We start from the raw sequence: 26,261 nt of genomic DNA on the forward strand, positions 1-26,261 counted from the left end.
TCTGTTATGATATTTACTGCATGACAGTGAATAATAACTATCCAGAATGTTTACAGGATGAAATGCCATTTGCTTTAAATAAGACAAATAAGGCTTTAAATAAAGTTTGGGGTTATTTATACCGTGGAACTGGAGGATAATCTGGTTGGCATTACAATACCTGTAGGTAAAAGATGACTAATTTGGACATTTACAGGGTATGCTAATGTCTGTAAATGTTTGCTTTACATTGCTCCTAGGGCTATTTATTCTCTGGGGCCTTAATGGTGATTTATTGAATGTTGATTTTCAGTATTTGCCTTTGTCTATTGGCTATGTTTAATAAATACCCAACAGTGCTCTACACCAATGTCCTAATTTTGAGAGTGTAAGGGAAAATAGTTAGGACTTAACAACCAGCATTACACAAAACTTTTAAATATTTCTTTAAATTAAACTAATGACCCATGTGAAATAAGTAAAACCATTATGTGCAAGATGTTATACAAAGTATTGAAGATATTATTTTAATTTATGTTCATTGTATTAGAATGCTCAATTCTCATTACTACTTTCAGGGAGGAGGTACAGGAGTCTGAAGTCAGACGCTCAATGTTTCAGGAACAGCTGCTTCTCTTCTGCCAATATATTTTCTGAATGGTCCATGAAACAAGAACATCACCTCACTATTTTTCTCTCTTTTTAACTACTTTTTAAAATATATTTCTTATTGTAACTTATAGCTATATATATATATATATATATGTACTTTGTATATATCATGTATTGTACTGCTGCTGTTGCAAAACTTCGCAGTTTCTTGCAGTAACATGCAGAACAGTTGTCATCAGAATGAGAACCAGATTTATTAACAGCAGCAGGTGTCATGAAATTTGTTAACTTAGCAACAGTTCAATACAATACATGATATAGAAGCAGGAATTAATTAATTAATTAATGGCAGTACACATATATTGAATAGATTTAAAACTGTGCCAAATGTGAATCAGATCCTGAGAAGCTGAGACTTGGAACAGAGCAGACATGATCATACTAAATTCAGGACAAGTTTGAGGAGCCTGGTAGCCTACTCATGCTTTCATTCCCTTGTGTGCAATTATATCGGTCTCTGATGAATATTGTGCAAGGTCTCCCTATGATCTATTCCCAGGTATGTTCAGCTGACTGAGAGGAGCACTCAATAATTTTTAAATTATTTTCAGCCATTTTAAAACCTGGGCTTTACTGGCAAGGCTTGCATTAATCAGAATCAGAACCTTGTTTAATATCATTGGCAAATGTTGTGAAATTTGTTGTTTTGTGGCAGCAGTACATTACAATGCATAGTAATATAAAGTATATGTTACTGTAAAATAAATATATTTTAAATAATTAAATAAGTTGTACAAAAATGAAAAAAATGAGGTAGTGTACAAGGGTTCATTGTGCATTCAGAAATCTGATGGCAAAGAGGAAGAAACTATTTTTAAAATGCTAAGTGTATGTCTTCAGGCTCCATTACCTCCTCCTTGATGGAAGCAATGACAAAAAGTCATGTCCTGGGTGATGGGGTTACTTAATAATGGATGCTGCCTTTATAAGACCATAAGACCAGAAGACATAAGAGCAGAATTAGGCTATTTGCCCCTTCGAATGTGCTCAGCCATTTAATCATGGCTGACTATTTTTCACCTCCTCAACCCCATTCCCTGGCTTTCTCTCTGTCATCTTTGATGCCACTTCCAATCAAGAACCTATTAATCTCCACCTTAAATACATCCAATGACCTGGCTCCATAGCTGCCTGTGGAAACAAATTCCAAAAGATTCACCACCCTCTAACCAAAGAAATTTTTCCGCATCTCTGTTTTAAATGGACACCCCTCTATCCTGAGGTTGTGCCCTTTTGTCCTAGACTGCTCCCCATGGGAAACATCCTTTCCACATCCACTTTGTTTAGGATGTTTAACATTTGAAAGGTTTCAATGAGATCCTCCATCATCCTTCTAAGTTCCAGTAAGTACAGACCCAGAGCCATCAAATGTTCCTCATATGATAACCCTTCCATTCCCTGAATCATCCTTGTGAACAGCCTCTGGACCCTCTCCAATGCCAGCACATTTTTTTTAGATAAAGAGCCCAAAACTGTTCACAATACTCAAGGTGAGGTCTCACCAGTACCTTGTAAAGACTCAGCAACACATCTCTGCTCTTGGATTCAAGACCTCTTGAAATGAATGCTAACATTGCATTTGCCTTCATCATCACTGACTCAACCTGCAAGTTAACCTTTAGGGTGTTCTGCACAAGGACTCCCAAGACCCTTTTCATCTCTGATTTTTTGATTTTCTCCCCATATAGAGAGTTGTCGGCATGTTTGGTTCTACTACAAAATTGCATGATCAGGCATTTTCCAACATTATATTTCCTATGGCACATTCTTGCCAATTCCCCTAACCTGTCTAAGTCCTTCCACAGCTCACTTGTTTCCTCAACACTACCTGCCCCTCCACCAATCTTCATATCATCTGCAAACTTGGTAATAATGCCATTTGTTCCATCATCTAAATTATTGATATACAGCATAATAAGAAGTAGTCCCAACACTGATCCCTTCTGAACACCACTAGCCACTGGCAGCTGACCAGAAAAGGATCCTTTTATTCCCACTCTCTGCCTCCTACCAATTAGCCAATGCTCTAACCATGCTAGTAACTTTCCTGTAATACTATGGGATTTTAACTTGGTAAACAGCCTCATGTATGGCACCTTTGCAAAGGCCTTCTGAAAGTCCAAACAAATAACAGCCACTACATCCCCTTTATCTATCCTGCTTGCCACCACTACATCCTGTAACCTGGTCCTCTCTGAGGCAGAAGAACACAGACATTTCCAACAAGTGGACAGTCACAAGGCTGCGGGTCCAGGAGGCATCCCAGGGTGAGTACTCAGGATGTGCACAGCATAACTGGCAGGTGTGTTTACAGACATTTTTTATCTCTCCCTCTCCCAGTGTAGAGTGCCCTCCTGCTTCAAATTACCAAAAAAGACCAAGGTAACATGCCTGAACGACTGGCGTCCTGTAGCACTCACCTCAATAATAAGCAAATGCTTTGAGAGGCTGGTCAAGGATTACATCTGCAGTTTGATACCATCCAAACTAGACCCACTACATTTCACCTACCGACATAACTGATCAACAGATGACGCAATAGCCACTGCTCTACACACCATCCTTACACATCTGGAGAAGAAGGATGCTTATGTGAGAAAGCTGTTTTTGGACTACAGTTCAGCATTCAACACCATAATTCCATCCAGGCTCGACAAGAAGCTCAGAGACCTCGGCCTTCACCCTGCTTTGTGCAGCTGCGTCCTGAACTTCCTGTCAGATCGCCAGCAGGTTGTAAGAGTGGGCTTCCTCACCTCCAACCCTCTGACTCTCAATACAGGAGCCCCTCAGGGCTGTGTACTGAGTCCCCTCCTTTACCCCTGTATGCCCATGACTGTATCGCCACCCACAGCTCCAATCTACAAATTAAGTTTGCCGATGTCATTACATTGATTGGCCTTTTGTCAAACAATAACGAGCTGGCCTACAGGGAAGAAGTCATCTCTCTGACAGAGTGGTGTCGAGAAAACAACCTTACCCTCAATGTTGCAAAATCAAAGGAGCTGGTTGTGGATTATAGTAGGAATGAGACGGGCTAACCCCTATTGACGTCAATGGATCTGGGGTTGAGAAGGTAACCAGCTTCAAGTTCCTCAGCATCCACATCGCCGAGGACATTAGGTGCTCTGTGCACATCAGCTGTGTGGTGCCAAAAGGCACAACAGCGCCTCTTTCACCTCAGATGGTTGAGGAAGTTTGGTATGGGCCCCCAAATCTTAAGAACTTTCTACAGGGGCACTATTGAGAGCATCCTGACTGGATGCATCACTAACTAGTATGGGAACTGTACCCCACTTAATCACAGGGCACTGCAGAGAGTAGTGTGGACAGCCCAGCATATCTGTAGTTGTGAACTTCCCATGATTCAGGACATCTACAAGGACAGGTGTGTAAAAAGGGCCCGTAGGATCATTGGGGACCCAAGCCCTCCCAACCACAATCTATTCCAGCAGCTATCATCCAGGAAGTGGTACCGGACCGTAATAGCCAAAACCAACAGACTCTGGGACAGCTTCTTCCACCAGGCTATCAGAATGATGAACTCACGCTGATTTGAGTGTACTCTATATTACATTGACTGTTCTATTTATTATAAATTATCATACAAGATATTAAGAGGAATAGATAGAGTGGACAGCCAGTGCCTCTTCCCCAGGGCACCACTGCTCAATACAAGAGGACATGGCTTTAAGTTAAGGGGTGGGAAGTTCAAGGGGGATATTAGAGGAATTTTCACTCAGAGAGTGGTTGGTGCATGGAATGCACTGCCTGAGTCCATGGTAGAGGCAGATACACTAGTGAAATTTAAGAGACTACTAGGCAGGTATATGGGGGAATTTAAAGTGGGGGATTATATGGGAGGCAGGGTTTGAGGGTTGGCACAACATTGTGAGCTGAAGGGCCTATAATGTCTGTACTATTCTATGTTCTATGTTCTATTATACATTACTATGATTGCACATTGCACATTTAGATGGATACGTAATGCAAAAATTTTTACAACTCTCGTGTGTGAAAGATATAGGTGATGAAGTCAATTCAATTTAATTCAATTCAATTCAATCTCCTCAAAGGATTCCAACAGTTTTGTCAGGCAAGATTTTCCCTTAAGGAAACCATGCTGACTTTGTCCTCTCTTGTCCTGTGTTACCAAGTACTCCGTAATCTCATCCCCAGCAATTGACTCCAACATCTTCCCAACTACTGAGTTCAGGATAACTTGTCTATAATTTCCTTTTTGCTGCCTTCCTCCTTTCTTAAAGAGTGGAGTGACTTTTGCAATTTTCCAGTCCTCTGGCATCAGGACAGATTCCAGTGATTTTTAGAAAGATCATTGAAAATGCCTCTACAATCTCTAATGCTACTTCTTTCGGAACTTTATGGTGCAGATCATCTGGTCCGGGTGACTTATATACCCTGAGGTCTTTCATCTTTTTGAGCATCTCCTCTCTTGTAATAGTAACTGCACTCACTTATTTTCCTTCACACATGGCAACATCTGACACACTGCTAGTGTCTTCCACAGTGAAAACTAATGCAAAATACTCACTTAGTTCATCTGCCATCTCTTTGTCCCCCATTATTACTTCTCTGGCCGCATTTTCCAGCAGTCCTATATCCACTCTCATCTCTTTTTGTTACATACTTGCAAAAACTTTCACTGTCCTCTTTGATATTGTTTGCTAGCTTGCTTTCATATTTCATCTTTTTCCTTCTAAGATTCTTTTAGTTTCTCTCTGTAGGTTTTTAAAAGCTTCCCAATCTTCTATCTTCCTGCTAATTATTGCATTGTTGTACATCCTCTCTTTTGTTTTTACATTGGCTTTAACTTCCCTCATCACCAATGGTTGTACTATTTTGCCATTTGAATATTTCTTTGTTTTTGGAATACATTTATCCTGCACTTTCCTCATTTTTCCCAGAAACTCACACCATTACTGCTCTGCTGTCATTCCTGGCAGCAGCTGCGTCCAATTTACTTTGGCCAACTGCGTTCTCATACCACTGTAATTTCCTTCAACTGAAATACTGCTATGTCAGACTTTACTTCCACCCTATCAAATTTCAAGTTGAACTCAATCAAATTGTGATCACTGACTCTTTTACATTAAGTTCTCTAATCACCTCTGGTTCATTGCATAATACCCAATCCAGTCCAGCAGATCCCCTAGTAGGCTCAAAGACAAACTGCTCTAAAAAGCCATCTCTCAGGCATTCAACAAACTCACTCTCTTGAGATCCATTACCGACCTGATTTTCCCAATCAACCTGCATGTTAAAATCTCTCATGACTATCATAACATTGCCCTTTTGACATACCTTTTCTATTTCCCGTTGTAATCTGGGGTCCATACCCCAGCTACTGTTGGGAGGCCTGTATATAACTGCCATCAGAGTCCTTTTACCCTTGCAGTTTCTTAGCTCAACCCACAAAGGATTCAACATCTTCTGATCCTATGTCACAACTTTCTACTGATTTGATGTCATTCTTTACTAGCAGAGCCACGACAGCCCCTCTGCCTACCTTCCTATCCTTCTCATACAACATGTAACCTTGGACATTCGGTTCCCAACTGAGTTTTGTCCTATCATTTGCCTACCCTTCCTGGCAGTCTGACTGCGCACTATCTTTGTTTTTTTTTCATCCATCCTATCCTGAGTCCCCTCATCCACCCACTGCCAAATTAGTTTTAACCCTCCCCAACAACTCTCCCCTCGGGTTCAGGTGCAACCGTTCACTTTTGTACAGGTCATACCTCCCCCAGTAGAGATCCCAATGACCCAAGAACCTGTAGTCCTGCCCCCTGCACCAGCTTCTCAGCCATGCATTTATCTGCCAAGTCATCCTGTTTCTACTCTCACTAGCACGTGGCACAGATAGCAATCCAGAAATCACTATTCTGGAGAAACTGCTTCTCAGGTTTCTGCCTAACTCTCTAAATTCACTCTTCAGGACCTCAATGCTTTTCCTTCCCAAGTCATTGGTACCAATATGTACCAAGGCATCCGGCTGCTCTCCCTCCCTCTCTAAAATGCTGTGGACACGATCTGAGATGCTCCTGACCCTGGCACCTGGGCGGCAACATAGCATGTGGATGTCCCACTCACATCCACAGAATCTTCTGCCTCTTCCTCTGTTGAGTCTCCTATCTCTATTGCTCCCTTCTTCTCTCTCTTTCCCTTCTGCACCATGGACCCATGCTCAGTGCCAGTAACCCAGGCTTTGTAGCATTCCCCCGGGCAGTCATCCTCCACAAAAGTATCCAAAATGGTATACTTATTTTTAAGGGGAATGGCCACAGGGTGCTCTGCGCTAACTGCCTATTCACATTCCCATTTCTTCTGACAGTCACCCAGCTGTTCGCCTCCTGCAGCTTTGGAGTGACTACTTCCCTGTAACTCTGATCGATTATCTCATCACTCTGCTATACAAGCCCAAGGTCATTCAGCTGTTGTCCAGATCCCTAACACGGTCTTCAAGGAGCTGCAGCTGGATGCACCTCATGCAGATGTAATTCCTTGGAAGAGTCTGGGTCTCCCAGGACTCCAACATCTGGCATGAAGAACACACAACGGCCATTTACTACACTAAGTACAGCAACAGAGAGAGAAAAAGGGAACCTTAACAGAAATTTACCTGGAGCCAATGGCTCTTCCGAGCTGAGGCCTCCTTTGAGCCAAAGCCTGACACACCTACTCTCACCACTAGCCCACTCCCAACAATACGAAGCATTTATGAGGCATTGCTTTTAAAAATATCTCATGGGAAGACAAGTGCTATGATGCAGCTGGCTGAGTTTGCAACATTATGTAGTTTTTTCCAATCCTATGTAGTGGCCCCTCCATACCAGACGATGATGCAACCAGTTAGAATGCTCTCCAAGACACATCTGTAAAAACTTACAAGAGTCTTTAGTGTTATACCAAGTCTCCCCAAACTCCTAATTAAATATAGCGACTATCATGCCTTCACTGTAATTGCATAAATATGTTGGGCCCAGGGTAGATCTTCAGCGATGTTGACACCCAGGAACTTGAAATTGCTCATTCTGCCCTTTAATCGCTCTCTGCCTCACTTGACAAGACCTTCTTGGTCCTCGCTACTGGAGCTATGGTCTTTAGTCTCTGCCTGTATGCTGGGAATAGAAGTACGGCCAATTGAGGACATGGGATGGCACGGTATGCATTTTTGATAGTGGCTTCAGAGTCGGCTTCACAACTAGTACTTTGGTGGTAGTTGTTCAAAAATTCATTCAAGTTGGCCTGGTTGAAATCCCCCACAAAGATAGACAAGGCATCATCAGGGTGAGCTCTTTCAGCTCAGCTCCCCCAGTGGCTGTCTGATGCTGGTCAGAGGTGGAATGCACGCTGCTCCAGGATGATAGTGGAAAACTCCCTTGGCAGATAAAATGAATGACACTGAGCTGCTAGATGTTCCAGGTCAGGTGAGTAGGATTGAAACCATGATGAGTTAATCAGGAAGCATACTCCACCTTTTCTAACTTTAAAGGACCCAGCTGTCCTGTCTTTGTAGTGTATGGTGAAGCGCTCGGGATGCAGCCCTGTGTCCAAAATAGCAGTGGTGAGTCATGTTTCTGTAAAGCAAAGTACACAACAGTCTTGCTCGGAGATCCTTAATTTAATTTTTCAATGACTACATTCAACTGCAGGATAGTCAGGAGTGGGGGAGAGGGTCTTAAGGCTCTGTGTTTCACTAATTGTGCATCCTTTAATGCCCATATGATGATGTAACAGTCACAATCTCAAGCCATTGCAGTCTTTCTGATGAAAGAATTCCCACATCATATTTGAGTAGAGGGTCTGAAAAAATTAAGCCCAATGATGATGAAGGATTAGTGATATATATTTCCAGGACAGAATAGTGTCTTGCTTTCCCTTGTACCCTTGAGGCCCTTTTCAATCTTGGTTTTGGGAGTTGTTGTCAGGGTGAGTAATTGCAATGCACTTTTCTACCATACTCACTGCATGAGTAAGAAAGAGAAAATTAGCGGCAAGATAACCACTCAAGTCACTCCTCACCGCACAATAATACAAACAAAAGTGAAACTATTCTTTACCAGTCTGTGCAGGTCTCTCAGACCTACCCCTTTGTCTTCTGTCATGTGTTATCCTTTCTTTAAAGCAGCAGGCTTTGAGATTAATTGGGAGAGTGTAACTGCGATGGTGAAATAGCACTTTAAGAGCTGCCTGCAAGGTCACAACTATGAGTGCTAGCAACTGCAAGACCCAGCTAAATATCCATAGAGTAGCACATATTGATATAGAGAAGTTGTGTTGTTCAATAGGGAAAGCCAACAACATTGAAAGTTTTGCAATCGAAATTTGTAATATTTAAAGGACTTCAAAGTTAGCTTTGAGGATACAAAATACTATTTTACTTTAAGTTACAGGGAAAGGTTGAACAAGTTAGGTCCTTATTCTTTGGAGCGTAGAAGGTTGAGGGGAGACTTGATAGAGGTATTTAAAATTATGAGGGGGATAGATAAAGTTGACGTGAATAGGCCTTTTCCATTGAGAGTAGGGAAGATTCAAACAAGAGGACATGAGTTGAGAGTTAGGGGGCAAAAGTTTAAGGGTAACACGAGGGGGAATTTCAGAGCTGTAGCTGTAGCTGTAGCTGTAGCTGTGGTAGCTGTGTGGAACAAGCTTCCAGAAGAGGTGGTAGAGGCAGGTTCAGTATTGTCATTTAAAGTAAAATTGGATAGGTACATGGACAGGAAAGGAATGGAGGGTTATGGGCTGAGTGTGGGTCAGTGGGACTAGGTGAGAGTAAGCTTTCAGCATGGACTAGAAAGGCTGAGATGGCCTGTTTCCATGCTGTAATTGTTATATGGTTATTTTAAAGCCAATAAACTGTAGAAGAAAATAATTGTGATCAGGTATTTTTAACCCCATTATGAATGCCAGAATTGCATAACTGCACCACAGCTAAGACTATTCTATCTCTGCCATAGCTAATCTATTGCTGAAACTCTTATTGCGTCTCTGCAACCTTGATAATTGTCTCTTATAAGAGATTCTTCGCTGGCCTCCCTCATCCTTTTCTACACAAAATGGTCAGCAAATAACTTCTATCCTAATTTGTATTGTTACGAGTTCCCTTAACTGGATCACTTACCAGCAAAGATAGAGAGGTCCGTTGAAGTCTGATGGTACTATTTTTAAAAGTATTTATTGATAACGGGGCACAAAAATAAGATTAATGCAAACATACAGATAATATACGTCGTCAATACTAAATCTAAAGCACAGGTATGATCATAACCAATAAAACGTAACTCTATCGTTGTCTAGGGGATAGTGTATTGTCCGATGGAAATATAAAAGTCATTAGCTCATTCAGGCTGCAGCGTTTTGGGTTTAAGAGAGGGAGGCATTTAAACTTGCCCAAGTCTTTTATGATGCCAATCCGTTGAGTCAGGGGAGCGGGTTTCCCCGTTGTTAGCTAAAAAGCAGTTTTCGGTCGTTTCAGCCACCAATTCCAGCCACGGAATTGAACGCACGTGGCTTGGTTTCTGATGACCGTCTGCTGTTACGTGGTCACTTAACGTTTCTTCTGGTGTGTCTGAGGGGTTGTTCCTACAGCCCCTCTTTTATTCTGACTCGCAGGGTCGTAGATGTCAATCAGGTTGGAGGGTGATGCAATCTCTCCCTCAACCAGCCCACTTTGCCTGAGGGCGTTCACGTAGCAGAGCATCTCAATCCACAAATCTGTCTCCAAGAGACAATGGCCATGTCCCGTAGCTTTACATCGCTATGGAGGGGAGAAACGTGACATCCTGCACGTCTCCCCCTCATGTCTTGAGCCCCCTTTTGACTCAACCCAACAGTGATCTGGCGATTCTCACAAAGGAGGGGGCTACAGACGTAACAGTATTATGACCAATCAGTTCTTCACCAGTGTTCGATTGTCATGTCAACATCCTTTTTATTTTCAAATGCCTCCAAGTGGTGCACATAGTTACTGGGCAGGTATGTTCCGCATGCACTTTTAATTAAATATGTTGGTTGAACGTATGTTGAATATTTAACTTTGTACTTTCTGTTAGTTGAGAAGCATGAACGTTTGACTGATTTTTTACTCCGTGTAAACAAATGATTAATATACTTATTTGCAGTCAGTGTTTTCTGCCTCAGACTCACAAACCAGATTCAATGTTACAACCTCCCAATCTGTATCGTTTTTTTCCACTTTAGGTCATTCCTTACAACTCATTGTTTTCAATGGAATATTAGCCATGTGCCTTCAGACCTCCTCAGGAAACTCAGGCATCAAATCTTGTTATATACACTTTTCCTGGCAGCCCAATCTTATGGACAGAGGAGGCTCCACACAGGTAGGAGCAAGCATTTTAAAAAGTAGTGTTCACAGGCTTTTGACTTTTTTCCGGTGGCCCAATCGAATCACGATGCATTAGCAAGGGCATATAAAAATAAGGTAGGGACAAGTGGAGCAGCAATTGTGTGAATGGACTACTGTTAGAGAGGGTAAGCTTTGGCTCAACATGCTTGAGTGAAAACAGGCTTAGGCAAGGTAAGTTTCTTTTTCATTCTTCATCTGTTAGTGCACAGTTAGTGCAGTGACGATGAATCCAGGAGCTGTGTTGTGTTCTTTGTGTGAGAGGTGAGAATTCCAGGAGACCTCCAGCCACCCGGATAACCACATCTGCACCAGGTGCACTGAGGTGCAGCTCCTCAGAGAAAGTGTTAAGGAACTGGAGCTGCAGCTCAATGACCTTCAGCTCATGAGGGTAAATGAGAAGGTGATAGATAAGACCTGCAGGGAGGTAGTCACCCCTAAGCCACGTGAGACAGTTACATGGGTAACTATCAGGAGAGAGAAAGGTAAAGGATAACCAATACAGAGTATCCCTGTGGGCATTCTCAACAAAACATAGACCACTTTGGATACTATTGCAGTGGTAATAGAATGGGTCTCTGTCACTTAGTCTGGTGCTGTGGCTCAGAAGGGAAGGGGGAGGGGAGGAGAGGATTGCAGTAGTGATGGGGGATTCCATAGTTGGAGAAGTAGACACGAGATTCTCTGAACAGGAAAGAGACACCCGGATGGATGGAATGCCTCCCAGGCGCCAGGGTCAAAGATGCCTCAGATCATGTTCACGGCATTCTAAAGGGGGAGGGGGAGCAGCCAGAAGTCTTGGTACATAATGGCATCAATGACATAGGAAGGAAAAGGAAGTAGGTTCTGAAGAGAGAATTCATGGAGTTAAGTACAGTATAAAGCTGAAAAACGAGACCTCGACTATGCCACGCTCCAGTGAGGGTAGGAATAAAATGACTTGGCAGATGAATGTGTGGCTGAGGAACTGGTGCAGAGGCAGGGGTTCAGATTTCTGGATCATTGGGATTTCCTCTGGGGAAGGTATGATCTGTTCCAAAGGGAATGATTACACCTAAACCCAAGGGAGGGGGCAATATCCTTGTGGGCAAGTTCACCACGGCAGTTGAGGAGGGTTTAAACTAATTTGGCAGGGAAAAGGTAGCTGAAGAGGTGGGACTGAGGACGGGGCAGTTGGCATACAATCAGATGCAGTGTGTAGTGAAATTGTCAACAAACACAGGCAGATGATAGAGCAACATTGCAGTCAGTGGGATGAGTTACAGTGCAACTTGGGAACAAAATTGAAAAAGGTGATGAATACAGGGCTGGAGGTGTTATATTTGAATGCATGCAGTATACGGAATAAGGTAGATGATCTTGTCGCACAGTTAGAGATTGGCAAGTATGATGTTGTGGCCATCACTAAGCCATGGCTGAAAGAAGATTACAGATGGGAGCCTAACATCTAAGGATATATGTTGTAGTGAAGACACACATGTAGGCAGAATAGATGGCATGGCTCTCTTGGTAAGAAATATAATCAAATCTTAGAAGGAGGTAGCATATGACCAGAAGATGTAGAATCTTTGTAGATAGAATTAAGAATCTGCAAGGGTGAAATGACTAAAGGAAGTTATACACAAGCCTCTGAGCAGTGGCCAGGATATGGGCTACCAATTACAATGGGAAATAGAAAAGGCATGTAAGAAGAGTAATGTTATGATAGTCATGGGGGATTTCAATATGCAGGTAGACAGGTTGCTACTGGATCCCAAGAAAAAGGATTTGTACAATGCCTATAATATGCTTTTCAGAACATTTTCTGTTTGAGCGAACCAGGGGTAAGGTTATTTTGATTGGGTGTTGTGTAATGATCCCGATTTGATTAGAGTGGTTAAGGTAAAGGAACACTCAGGAGCCAGGGATCATAATATTATAGAATTCACCCTACAACTTGAGACGGTGAAGCTAAAGTCAGGTGTATCAGTATTACAGCGGAGTAAAGGGAATTATAGAGGTATGATAGGAGCTGGCCAAAGCTGATTGGAAGGGGCCACTAGCAGCGATGACAGCAAACAGCAATGGCTGCACTTGCTGGAAGTAATTTGGAAGGCACAGGTTACATATCTCACAAAGAAGAAGAAATATTATAAAGGGAGAATGATGCAATGATGCTTGACAAGGGAAATCTAATACAACATAAAAGCATATGCAGAGAGCGGTGAGTGCGTGGAATGGGCTGCCGGCGACGGTGGTGGAGATGGATACGATAGGGTCCTTTAAAAGACTCCTGGACAGGTACATGGAGCTTTGAAAAATAGAGGGCTATGGGTAACCCTAGGTAACTTCTAAAGTAAGTACATGTTCGGCACAACTTTGTAGGCCAAAGGGACTGTATTGTGCTGTAGGTTTTCTATCATCATGAAGTGACTTCAACACAACCTCTTCGGCTGAAGCAGCTGTGAATGCCGAGGTTGGTCTGGAGGCGACATGACCCAGTTAGAATCGGGTTCCTCAACTTCAGTCTGGGCCAGTTGCTCAGTAGTAGAGACACTGCAGAGTGTTTCATCTTGTCTGCTTGGGTCATGTTTCATAACCACTGGCCAAACAGTACCAATACACACGTCATCGCGCTGAGCGGCTGCACTTCTCCAAGGCTGAATCCTGGCACCTGCTTTGTCTTGAGAGCAGTCAGGTTGCAGTAAGCTTGTCGAATGGCACCATCAGAAGCTCCCAAATGATCTACTGCTCCATTCTACACTTGCCTTCCCTCTGCCTTCCCCATGATGGAAAACTGGCAGATGACTTTGACTCCAGGTGCAGGAATACTCTTCCATTCTCCGTCCCCATCCAGCCCTTCATGTGCACATCGGGACAACGCATCAGCATCAATGCTCCGACTCCCCATACTTCAGGCTGACATCATAGGCAGATGATGTCACCAGACACCAATGGCATGTGGCATCCAATTTCGAGGAGGTCAGGATATAGGTTAATGGATTGTTGTCTGTCCTCACCTCAAACTTGGCACGATATAGATAGCCTCTTAGTTTATCCACCACAGCCCATTTTAATGCCAGGAACTCCAATTTGTGCATGGGGTATTTTCGCTCAGAGGGGAGAGACTCTGGCTGACAAACGTGGAAGCTCCCAACCCTGTGCCTTGATCCTGATATAGAATGCCCCTAAGCCCTCTCTGCTGGCATCTGTATGCAAAACATATGGCAACCAGGTGTGTGCAAAAGGCAGCACAAACACTTTCAACAGCAGCTCCTTCAGCAACTGAAAGGCCTCCTGGCATTTTACATCCCATCTTGCTCCAAAAGGCTCTGAAGGAGGTAGATAATCTTTACCATCCTATCCTTTCATCTTCCCTTTCTTCTACAAGGAAGGGTAAGCACACAGAAGCTAATTTAAAGGGTGACTCACTTTAGAGTAGTCTTTCACAAGCCTCCGATAGTACACCCAGAATCCAAGGAATGAGCACAAGGCTCCCACAGTCTGGGGCCTCAGACATGTCATCACCACAAGATGGATCTGTAGCTACTCCGTCTCATGAGCCTGTGTGCCCAACATAGCTGACAGACGTCTAGCAGAACTGGCACTTGTCCAGGGAAAGTTTTAACCCTTCAGGTTTCAGGCAGCCTAGCACCTTCAGTAACCTCACTTCATGTTCCTCCAAGGTAAACCCAAACACTATAAGATCATCCAGGTGCACCAATACCTCAGGCAAGTTCATATCCCTCACCTTTTTCTCCGTGATGCACTGGAAAGTCACAGGGGTTCCCGATATGCCCTGGGGCGTTCTTTCGATCTGGAAGAATCCCAATGGACATATGAATGTCATCTTCTCTTTGTCACCCTTACTCATAGGGATCTGATAATACCCGCTCCTCAAGTCCTGCTCACTGAACCACCGCACCACTCAGGTAGGACAGCGAGTCCTCAGTTCTCAGGACCATATGCTGGTCAGGGACTGTAACCTGTTAGAATCCAATAATCTACACACATCCATACCTTCCCATTCTTTTTCTTGGCCACCACAACTGGAGGCGCATGAGGCCTTCCTTCAACTTCCACTGATGCTGCCAGATGTCCTGCACCTCTGCAGGCAGCAGTTGCCACAACCTTTCTCTGAACGGGATGTCCTCAGTCACCCGGATGGTGCAGCAAGTGCTCTTGGAACAACCCACATAAAACTCAACAGTAGAAAAGACATCTTCCAGCTTCAGTATCTTCTCTATCAACCTCTTCTTCCAACCGCCAGGTAGCGGGGAGTCTCTAAAGTCAAATAACTCAGCAGTCAACTTTCCCTTTTTCGGAGAGAGTCTCTTCCCAGCTTGTCTCACAGGGACACTAGACATTACCGTCACTGGTGAAAGGTGTGCCATTGGCAACCCCTGTCTGAGGGTGACCTCCAACTCTGAAGCATTCCTGACACTCACTGTCATCCTGTTCAGCTACACAGCTGAGGGCTTCTACAATTCGGGCTTCACCGGTACCCCAGCAGGTAAGCATCACTCCTCTTCATGGTCTTCCGGCTCATCCACCAAGGGGGTCTCAGTATTAGGCATTTGGGGATTCCTGTCACTCTAGCTACTTCCCCAGCCTGTAACACAATGGGTTTGGACTGGGTGTAGTGCAAAGTCCCTCGTTTATGCTCATCATCCAGTCCAGTGTGGCCATGCTCTTCCTCAAAAGCGGCTTGGGATCACAGGGTGAATGGATAATGTTTTCAGGAAGCTCTCTCCAACTCTCTCCTTGCAGGGACCCTTTAGCTTCCTCACAATAGGAGTATTTGTCCCCACAAGAATTGAAGCATCGCCCAACTTTACCGGGTCCCGGCAAACCACCTCTAATGTATCAAGGACCTCAGCTACTCCCACATTGGCCTCTGAAGACTCCAGCTTCAATGACAAGTAGCCATTGTCCAGATATTCATCTATACTACGACCCCAGATCTCTAGAGCACTGAATGGTGTTAATGGAAAATGTGTCAAATACTGGTTGTAAAATGAACTGTACAGCAGAGTAAACTGAGAGCCGATGTCAAGTACGGCTCTAGCATAAATACCCTCACTCCATAGGGATACACTGGAGCTTGTCCCACTAAGCCTTCAGGAACAGGTCTTTTTGCTGTAGGGTGTTCCTTGATACATTGCTGGAAATGTGTTCCCCCACACCCCAGGACACCAGGCCAATCCCTCACTGGATCACTTCTAAGTTTCCCTACGTCTCTGTCTGCTTAGGTACCCGGCGGTTCACTCTCTGAGGGGTTTCCCATCATTTACATTCCCGACTGAAAAGTCCATCTTCACCACAGTTATAATAGACAATACCAGCCACTCCCCTTCTCCCAGGACTGCATTCACTTGCAGCCCTCTGCTCAGTCCGTTACCTCAGGGGCTTTATCAGCTTTATTGCGCAGGGTGGTTGCACCCATCAATAGAAACAGAGACATCTCAGTCCTAAAGTTTGCCACGAGCTCCCGAGGTGGGTTATCAGTGGTCACCTCAGCCAAGGGGGGCTACAACCAAGGATTGAACCCTGCTGACGAAGGCCTCCTGCACTTCCATTGTGTTCCCCTCCTCTCTTACTTCTCTGATCAGCTCGACAGATGAGGGAGTGGGGCACGTCTTGAGAGACATTCGGATACCCCTGAACGATCAGGTCTGGTGCTTGGTTGCCTTTCACCACTTGGTTCTTTCTTAACTCATTCACCTCAGCTTTGAATGCCCCCCCCCCCACCACACCACAAGCAACTCAGCTGCCCCTCTAGCTGAAAAACATAGGTGAAAAGTTTCTCCCCCTTCTTCTAAACCGTATTCTGAAACCCTGTCATAAGCTCCATTGGGCTTCCCGTTGCATCAAACACACTTTCTAGTGCTTGCATGTAGCCCGCAAAGGTAACAAAGGGGTTCTGTGTCTTTACGGATCTCATTACATCAGCAGCCATCCCCTTCAAACTTTCAACGAATTACTGTCTTTTTATGTTATCAGGGCACCACCGCTCAGCCAGCATCTGAGAGGTCTGCTCTGTCCAAGTCTCATGCACCTCTTCCCCTTTAGGATTAGGCTTCATTACTGAGAACATTCTCAGCTTTCGATAACTGGGGCCCTCCACCTGTGCACTGGGCCATTTATTCGCTGGAGAGGTAAGGGCCGATACCAACTCAGAATGCTCACCCCTCGCTGGAGGACTCTTTAGACCTTCCATGTTAGACCACTCTTTCTGCTTGCTCCGCAGAAACGAGAGCAACCTGTCTTTGAGGTTTCTGCCACCAGCTATGCAAGACTCGACTTGCAGTTCAGCTCTCTCCCCTACACCCCCTTCTCTTGGAAACTGGACAGCCAATGGCCCCCCCTTCATCTTCCAGGGCCCCAATAGTATCATGCAGTTCCTCTGCTGTTACGTCATAACTAGTCTGAACTAAAACAAAGTCTTTGCCCACTGTTTTATCAAACATGCGCTCTATAATCGTAACTGCTCCTACTGCTTTAATGGTACTTAAAATTCGCATTAACAATTTTCAGGGATACAAATGTCTACCCCACTCAATTCCTATGCATTCATTAATGGTAACCCTGTGGATTTGCACCACTGCTCAACCCCTCCATCATCCATAACCACGTATTCTATTCACTCTACTGGACAGTAGTTCAACACAGGGTTAAACACTCAACCCACTGCATCAATGCTGAGGGCAATCACACAGCATTCCACGAAATTGATCCCAGACAATAACCCCACAATGAAACCCCCGGGTTCCTTGGCCGTGTAAGTCCAGGGAAGACACTGTCCAGTCCCACCAAACTCGAGGGATTGAGACAGGTCTCCCACCCCAAACCCCTGTTTGTGTGGTTGCTGTGTAATTTGCTACCTTGTTACAAATTAATGCCACAAAGTAACAGACCGTACATTGCATACGGTTAAAGGAATTAAATTTATGAATCTTAACTTAACTAAAAGGTTAGTTAAGAAAAAGGCCCATTTTAATTAAACAATCAAATGTGCACAAGTTGGAACTCACCTTGAACTTCTCCGTCACTCACGCTCTGGGCCCTCAGTCAGCATGACCATCCACACCACCTTCTGAATGTCACTTGCAATCCATTTCAAACAAACAGATCTCCCACTGGATCGTACGCTACGACCAGTTCACCCAGCGTCTTCTCTCTTCATGTCCCACCAAACCAATGCTTAAGACTAACCTAATTGGATGGCACATATTCCTCATGGTCCCTCATCTTCAACAATAACCCAAACGGGCTGAGAGCAGAACAGACTGCTCTTACAGAACTGCTAAATAAAATACCTACAGCACAACAATAAAGATGTGACCAGGGCATTACACCATTTATTGGATGGGTTTGGAGAATGTTCATCACTCTGCCCTTGGATGTGATATGGCTATTTATTTACATTTTGCTTGGACTGTGTCTTAAGGCAGAATTGTTTGGTACTTTGTGTAAAGGAAACCAAGCAAACATGCACTCTCTAGGCTAAAGCATGTGTAATGGGCCCTTTTAAAATTCAGTTTGTATTAGTTTAAATTATTTTGTCAATGCATTGTTAATTTAAGTTTATACAGGTGCGAGTTAAATTGTTGATTCGTGGCAAACAGTAAGTTTGCATGGGTGTGTCAGTGTTCATACAATAGATAAACTCAATATCCTATAAAGTAGCATTCAAACGTTTATGCATCAGATTTACCTAAATCATATTTGCCCTAGACGTATTTCCAATCATATTTATTGGAAATGGTCTTCTCATCATTATTCTCCATGCATTGTAATGTTGCTGATAGGTTGGATTCACAGAAAAAACGAACTCTAGCTAATCTCACACTAGTAGTTTAGCTAATAGCAAAAATCGCACTAGAAATCTTCAGTGATCTTTCCAGCCTACTATTCCGATGAGATATCACCAGAATACACATCACTACACATTAACAATCATTCGTCTGGCTGCTTTACTGAGGCAGTACGAAGTATAGACAGAATCCATTGAGGAGAGACTGGCTTCCGTGATGTGCTGAGCTCTGTCAACTCTGCTGTTTCCTGTGGTCACCTGCAGAGCAGATGTAATTTTGGCATCTGTGAAAGATTTTCTGGGATCTAATGGTGAGAGGAGACACACTAAGGGAGTCAGTGCTTTCAAACTCCAAAACGCAGAGATGCTTTCCTAGACCAGATGACATATGAGCAGAATTAGGCCATTCAGCTCATCAAGTCCTCTTCGCCATCTCATCATGGCTGATCCCTGATCCCATTCAATCCCATTCACCTGTCCTCTCACGATATCCCTTGATTCCCCAACCAATCAGGAACTTGTCAAGTTCTGCTTTGAATATATCCACAGACTTGATCTCCACCACAGTTGGTGGCAGAGCGTTCCACAGATTCACCACATTTTGGCTGAAAAAATACCTTCTTACTTCTCTTCCTGCACTAGAGGAAACACCACACATCCACCTTATCTAGTTCTTTCATCGTTCGGTATGTTTCAATGAGATCGACACGCATTTTTCTAAGTTCCAGTGAGTACAGGCCCAACATTACCAAACGTTCCTCATATGTAAACCCTTCCATTCCCAGAATCATCTTTGTGAGCCTCCTCTGGGCTCTCTCCAATATCAATACATCCTTTTTAATAGCTGAGGCCCAAAACTGTTATCAATACTCCAAGTGCAGCCTAACCAGTGTCTTATAAAGCTTCTGCGTTATCTCCTTGCTTTTATATTCTATTCCACTTGATATAAATGCCAACATTACATTTGCCTTCTTTACTACAGACTCAATCTGTAAATTAACCTTCTGGGAGTCTTGCACCTCTGATGTTCGAATTTTCTCCACATTTAGATAATAGCCTACACTATTTTTCCGTTTACCAAAATGTGTGATCATACATTTGTCAACACTGTATTCCACCTGCCACTTTTTTGCCCAGTCTTCCAATTTGTCCTAGTTCTGCTGCAATCGCCTTGCTTCATCAACACTATATACCCCTCCACCTAACTTCAAATCATGCAAAAAATTTGCCACACAGCCATCAATTCCACTATCTAAATCATTGACAAACAAAGTGAAAAGTAGCAGTCACAATACTGACCCCTGAGGAACACCACCAGTCAGTGGCAGCCAACAAGAAAAGGCCCTCTTTATTCCCACCCACTGCCTCCTGCCTGTCAGCCATTCCTCTATCCATGCCAGTATTTTTCCTTTAACACCATTGGATTTTATATTATTAAGTAGCTTCATGTGAGGCACCTTATCAAATGCCTTCTGAAAATCTAAATCTCCTGCTTGCTATTTCCTCAAACTATTCTAACAGATTTGACAGGCATGATTTCCTTTTCACTTTACAAAAACCATGCCATGCCAAAAGGTTATTCAGATATATAAAAGAGAGTCAAGAATTGGTATCGGACCACTGGAAAATGTTGCTGGGGTGGTAGTAATGGGAGTCAAGGAAATGGCAGATGAGCTTAATAAATTGTTGATATCGGTCTTCTTCGTGGAATTCACCAACACAATGCCAGAAATTCAAGAGTGAAAAAGAGGCCAAAGTGAGTGCATTTGCTATAAGGAAAGCTGCTCCAAAGTGAGTGAAGCTGTAAGGACTGAAGATAGATAAGTCCTCTGAACCAGATGGACTGCAGCTCAGGGTACTGAATCAGTTTACTGCACAGACTATGGAAGCATCTTTCAAGAATTATGAGATCCTGGAATGGTTTTGGAGGACTGGAAGTTAAAGGGTCATTCTACTCTTTAAGGGAGGGAGGCAGAAGGAAGGAAATTATAGGCCAGTTAGCCTGACTTCAGTGGTTGGGAAGATGTTGGGGCCATTATTAAGATACATTTTTGGGGTGAGCACATGATAAAATAGACCAAAGTCAGTATTTATTTTGCCTGACAAATCTGTTGGAATTCAGAGGAAATAACAGGCAGGATAGACAAAGGAGTCAGTGGATGTTGTGTACTTGGATTGTCAGAAAACATTTGATATAGTGCAGCACATGAGGCTGCTTAGCAAGATAAGAGTTCTCGGTATTGCACGTCAGATAGTAGCATGGATTGAAGATTGGCAGACTGGCTAGAGGGAAAGAATGGGAATAAACGAGGTCAGGATAAGCCGGTGGTGAGGAAGGTAAATATTCATTTCAAGAGGACAAAAACACAAAAGCAACGATGTAATTCTGAGGCCTTATAAGACATTGGTCACACTGCACTTGGGGTATTGTGAGCAGATCCGGCCTCCTAATCGAAGAAAAATATGCTGACATTGGATAGGGTCCAGAGGAGAGTCAAAAGAGTGATTCCAGGAATTAAAGGGTTAACATATGAGGAGCGCTTCATCACTCTGGGGCTGTGCTCATTGAGTTTCGAAGAATGAGGAGGGATATCATTGAATCCTTCTGAAATGGTCTATGATTGCTAGAGCTGTTGGTAGGGGAATGGAAACCAATGACATAGAACAGAGCATGGAGTATTTGGTGTAAAGGTAGATGCAATGTTTAGAGAGACTGTGAGGAAGGATAGGCAGTTTGATCATTGGGAACCTCGAGAGAGGAGAGTGCCTTTTGATTGCTGATGGGATTGCTCGCTGCTGGCGAAGGACTGGACAGCCACTGTGCCTGAAGAATCTTACCCAATTTTTCTGCATTTTGGATACGGACTTGGACAATAGACTTAATTTCCAATCTTATAGTTTTTTACATTGTGTTTTTAAGGCTGATCTTTCTCATGTTTTTTTTGTGTGCAGGTGAGGGGGATTTGAGTTTCAATGTGCCAGTTTCATTTTTGTTTGAATTCTTGTGAGGTGAGGAGTGATTTGAGTGGTTGTTTATTGTGTCGCCAATCTTTTCTTTCTTGGTTTCACAGCCATCTGGAGAATAAGAATTACAGAGTTGTATGCTTTGATAATAAATGAACCTTTGATACGGATCGTTTTCAGTACATTCAACATAAATGAAAGCAACTGAACCAGTAATAATTTTAAATTAGTTTCAACACCGATCATGCAGGATGCAACAACCTTAGTTGATATGGATGTCATTTCTTCAACCTTGCACTCCTCCCTCAGCAAATCACGCAGCACTTATCACATACTGCACAGTAATTTGATATGGAAAGCACAAGAGATTGTAGGTGCTTGAATCTGGAGCAATAAGCAATCTGCGGCAGGGACTCAGTGGCTCATGTAGCATCAGTGAGAGGAAAGAAATTGCCTCAGAATCAGAATCAGGAAGAGGTTCATTATTACTAACACATTTTATGAAATTTGTTATTTTAAGGCAGCAGTACCATGCGAGCCATAAGAATTAAAGTAAGTCACAAAATAACAAATAATTACATAATGCAAATAAGGAAGAGTGATGACCAGTTTATGTGTTCAAAGGACGTAATGGATGTCCCTCTCTCCCAAAGCTGTGTCCTCTTGTCCTCTTGTTTTCCAACATTGTATTTCATCTGTCACTCTCTAGCCTATTCTCCTAATCTGTCAAGTGCTACTGCAGCCTACCTGTTTCCTCAATACTACCTGCCCCTCCACCAATCTTTGTATCAACTGCAAACATGTCAACAAAGCTATCTATTCCATCATCTAAATCATTGATATACAGCATAAAAAGAAGCAGCCCCAACACCGACCCCTGTGGAGCACCACTAGTCCCTGGCAGCCAATCAGAAAAGGATCCTTTTATTCTGATTTGCTGCTTCCTACCACTCAGCCAATGGTCCAACCATGCCGGTAACTTTCCTGTATTACTATGGGCTCTTAACTAGGTAAGCAGCCTCATGTGTGGCACTTTGTCAAAGGCCTTCTGAAAGTCTAAATACACAACATCCACTGAATCCTCTTTATTTATCCTATATATAGTCTCCTCAAAGAATTTCAACAGGTTCATCGGGCAAGATGGTTTTCCTTAAGGAAACCATGCTGACTTTGTCCTCTCTTGCCCTGCATCACCATCCTTAACAGTTAATTCTAACATCTTCCCAACCACTGAGGACAGCCTAGCCTTCCCCCTTTCTTTAAGAGTTACAGAGAAAATCCTTATGAAATATACCTCTGCAGAATGTGAGGAAATTATTTAATGGATATATATTTAAAATACTACTGGAAACAGGTTATGAATGGAAGACTTTAGACTACCACAGAAGACTTCAGAGAGAGCTTTCAGAGACACAAATCCCACTATCTTGACATTAGGATGTATGTCCCTACCATACATCACAGTTCGCTTTGAATCACACAATTACATTCATCACTCTTCTAACCAAAGAAGATACTTTATATCTTTTAACTGAAGTGAGTTTCTCTTAACCTAATGGTAACATGTAAAAAAGAAGCAAGCTCTAGCCAGAGCAGCCTTCAAGGACCTACCATTTTGAGAAGACCTGTGTTGACGTCAAAGTGGTTGAGGTCAAAGAATGAGTTTCCATCAGCACCTCTATTGTCCAGGATGACCACACCTGGAGAAGTACAGTACATCTAGCTGCAGCTCCTGGCAGACCACTTAGAGCTGATGGACTTGTGGATGGACTCACTATAGAGCACTTGGAATGTGAAGAATTTAGTAAGCATTGAGAGGTGTAGTAGACAGTGAGTTTAGTGAGCTGGTACAAAATGAGAGAAGATGGAGGACACAAGGAAGATGAAGTATGCAGTGCAGATGTTCGCTTGGCGCAATTCATCCATGCAATCCAGTTAGACACTCTTCCATGTTAATCCCATCTCCCAGCACTTAGTCAGCAGTCCTCTCATGCTAATGTTCATCTAAGTCCTTTTCCTACACTGTTAATGACCCAGATTCAAATTTTCCCTCTTGGAGTGGCGTTCAGGTACTAATCATTTTCTCAGTGAAGAAGATCCCCTTTAATTCCCCTCTAAATCTCTAACTCGTTACCCTAAATCTATGTCCTTCGTTTTATCTTCCTCTGATAGGGAAAAGTTTCCAGGCATAACAAGATTAAATTTTACTTGTCTGTTGAAAACTATTCATAACAAAGTGAAATACTGGAGGAGTGAGCAAGAGAAATACAGTGACTATAATTACAAGGAACTATTAACAGCAAAAACATACTATTTTCATTATAACATATTTTAATATCGCGGGGCAAAGGGCCCATTCTAATCCCATTATAAAAATACGTTGACAATAAACAGATCTATGCATATTGCTCTTCCTGAAGAGATGCAAGTTGCTTCCAGGCAAAGAATGCGTCTTTACCACCTTCTAGAAGTACCATCACTTGAAGATGCTCTTGATGGTGGAGACCTGTGATGGAATGGACTGAGTCTACATTCCCTGCAAGCCTGCTATTTCGAGGCTCTATAGCAGACTTTCAGTCAGAAAGCTATCCATCATATATCTATAAAAATATACAAGAGTCTTTAGTGAAGAACCAACTGTCCTTAAACTCCTAAGAAAGTAAAACCACTGGATTCCTTCTTTATGTTTGCACCAATGTGTTGGGCCCAGGATAGATCATCCAAAATGTCAACACAAAGGAATGTACTCACCCTTTCTATGACAGACTCCTCAGTGAGGAGTGGTGCCTGTTCTCCCAACCTCACCTTCCTGAAACCCACAATCAATTCCTTCCTTTGGCTGATGCTGCATGTCAGGTCATTGTTGCGACATCACTCAACTCGATGACCTGTTTCACTCCTGTATGCCTCCCTGTCACCATCTGCAACTTGTGGAGGCTCATTCAAAACTGAGAATAATAGATCTTTGAATATTAGAGAAATCAAGTGATATGGAGAGAGGACAGATAAGCGACGTAAAATAGAAATAGTCTATGAATGGCTGAGCAGACTCTATTTCTGATCTTATTTGTTCTTAAGTTTGAATACACTGAACAATGCTATTTTGACCGTATCTGTTATGATATTTACTGCATGACAGTGAATAATAACTATCCAGAATGTTTACAGGATGAAATGCCATTTGCTTTAAATAAGACAAATAAGGCTTTAAATAAAGTTTGGGGTTATTTATACCGTGGAACTGGAGGATAATCTGGTTGGCATTACAATACCTGTAGGTAAAAGATGACTAATTTGGACATTTACAGGGTATGCTAATGTCTGTAAATGTTTGCTTTACATTGCTCCTAGGGCTATTTATTCTCTGGGGCCTTAATGGTGATTTATTGAATGTTGATTTTCAGTATTTGCCTTTGTCTATTGGCTATGTTTAATAAATACCCAACAGTGCTCTACACCAATGTCCTAATTTTGAGAGTGTAAGGGAAAATAGTTAGGACTTAACAACCAGCATTACACAAAACTTTTAAATATTTCTTTAAATTAAACTAATGACCCATGTGAAATAAGTAAAACCATTATGTGCAAGATGTTATACAAAGTATTGAAGATATTATTTTAATTTATGTTCATTGTATTAGAATGCTCAATTCTCATTACTACTTTCAGGGAGGAGGTACAGGAGTCTGAAGTCAGACGCTCAATGTTTCAGGAACAGCTGCTTCTCTTCTGCCAATATATTTTCTGAATGGTCCATGAAACAAGAACATCACCTCACTATTTTTCTCTCTTTTTAACTACTTTTTAAAATATATTTCTTATTGTAACTTATAGCTATATATATATATATATATATGTACTTTGTATATATCATGTATTGTACTGCTGCTGTTGCAAAACTTCGCAGTTTCTTGCAGTAACATGCAGAACAGTTGTCATCAGAATGAGAACCAGATTTATTAACAGCAGCAGGTGTCATGAAATTTGTTAACTTAGCAACAGTTCAATACAATACATGATATAGAAGCAGGAATTAATTAATTAATTAATGGCAGTACACATATATTGAATAGATTTAAAACTGTGCCAAATGTGAATCAGATCCTGAGAAGCTGAGACTTGGAACAGAGCAGACATGATCATACTAAATTCAGGACAAGTTTGAGGAGCCTGGTAGCCTACTCATGCTTTCATTCCCTTGTGTGCAATTATATCGGTCTCTGATGAATATTGTGCAAGGTCTCCCTATGATCTATTCCCAGGTATGTTCAGCTGACTGAGAGGAGCACTCAATAATTTTTAAATTATTTTCAGCCATTTTAAAACCTGGGCTTTACTGGCAAGGCTTGCATTAATCAGAATCAGAACCTTGTTTAATATCATTGGCAAATGTTGTGAAATTTGTTGTTTTGTGGCAGCAGTACATTACAATGCATAGTAATATAAAGTATATGTTACTGTAAAATAAAT

At 42.6% G+C, this 26,261-nt stretch overlaps 1 long non-coding RNA gene across 1 annotated transcript in view; it reads left to right on the forward strand.

The window, feature by feature from the left end:
- Positions 1-2,892: 2,892 nt before the first annotated feature.
- The window catches only part of LOC132394066 (uncharacterized), a 94,487-nt gene continuing 71,118 nt past the window's right edge, over positions 2,893-26,261 (forward strand). Inside the window, exons 1-2 of the long non-coding RNA XR_009512159.1 lie at positions 2,893-2,918; positions 10,870-11,009. This is a non-coding gene — a long non-coding RNA (uncharacterized LOC132394066). The remainder of the gene's footprint in view (positions 2,919-10,869; positions 11,010-26,261) is intronic.

Source organism: Hypanus sabinus, chromosome 5 (assembly GCF_030144855.1).
Source record: "Hypanus sabinus isolate sHypSab1 chromosome 5, sHypSab1.hap1, whole genome shotgun sequence".
NCBI lineage: Eukaryota > Metazoa > Chordata > Chondrichthyes > Myliobatiformes > Dasyatidae > Hypanus > Hypanus sabinus.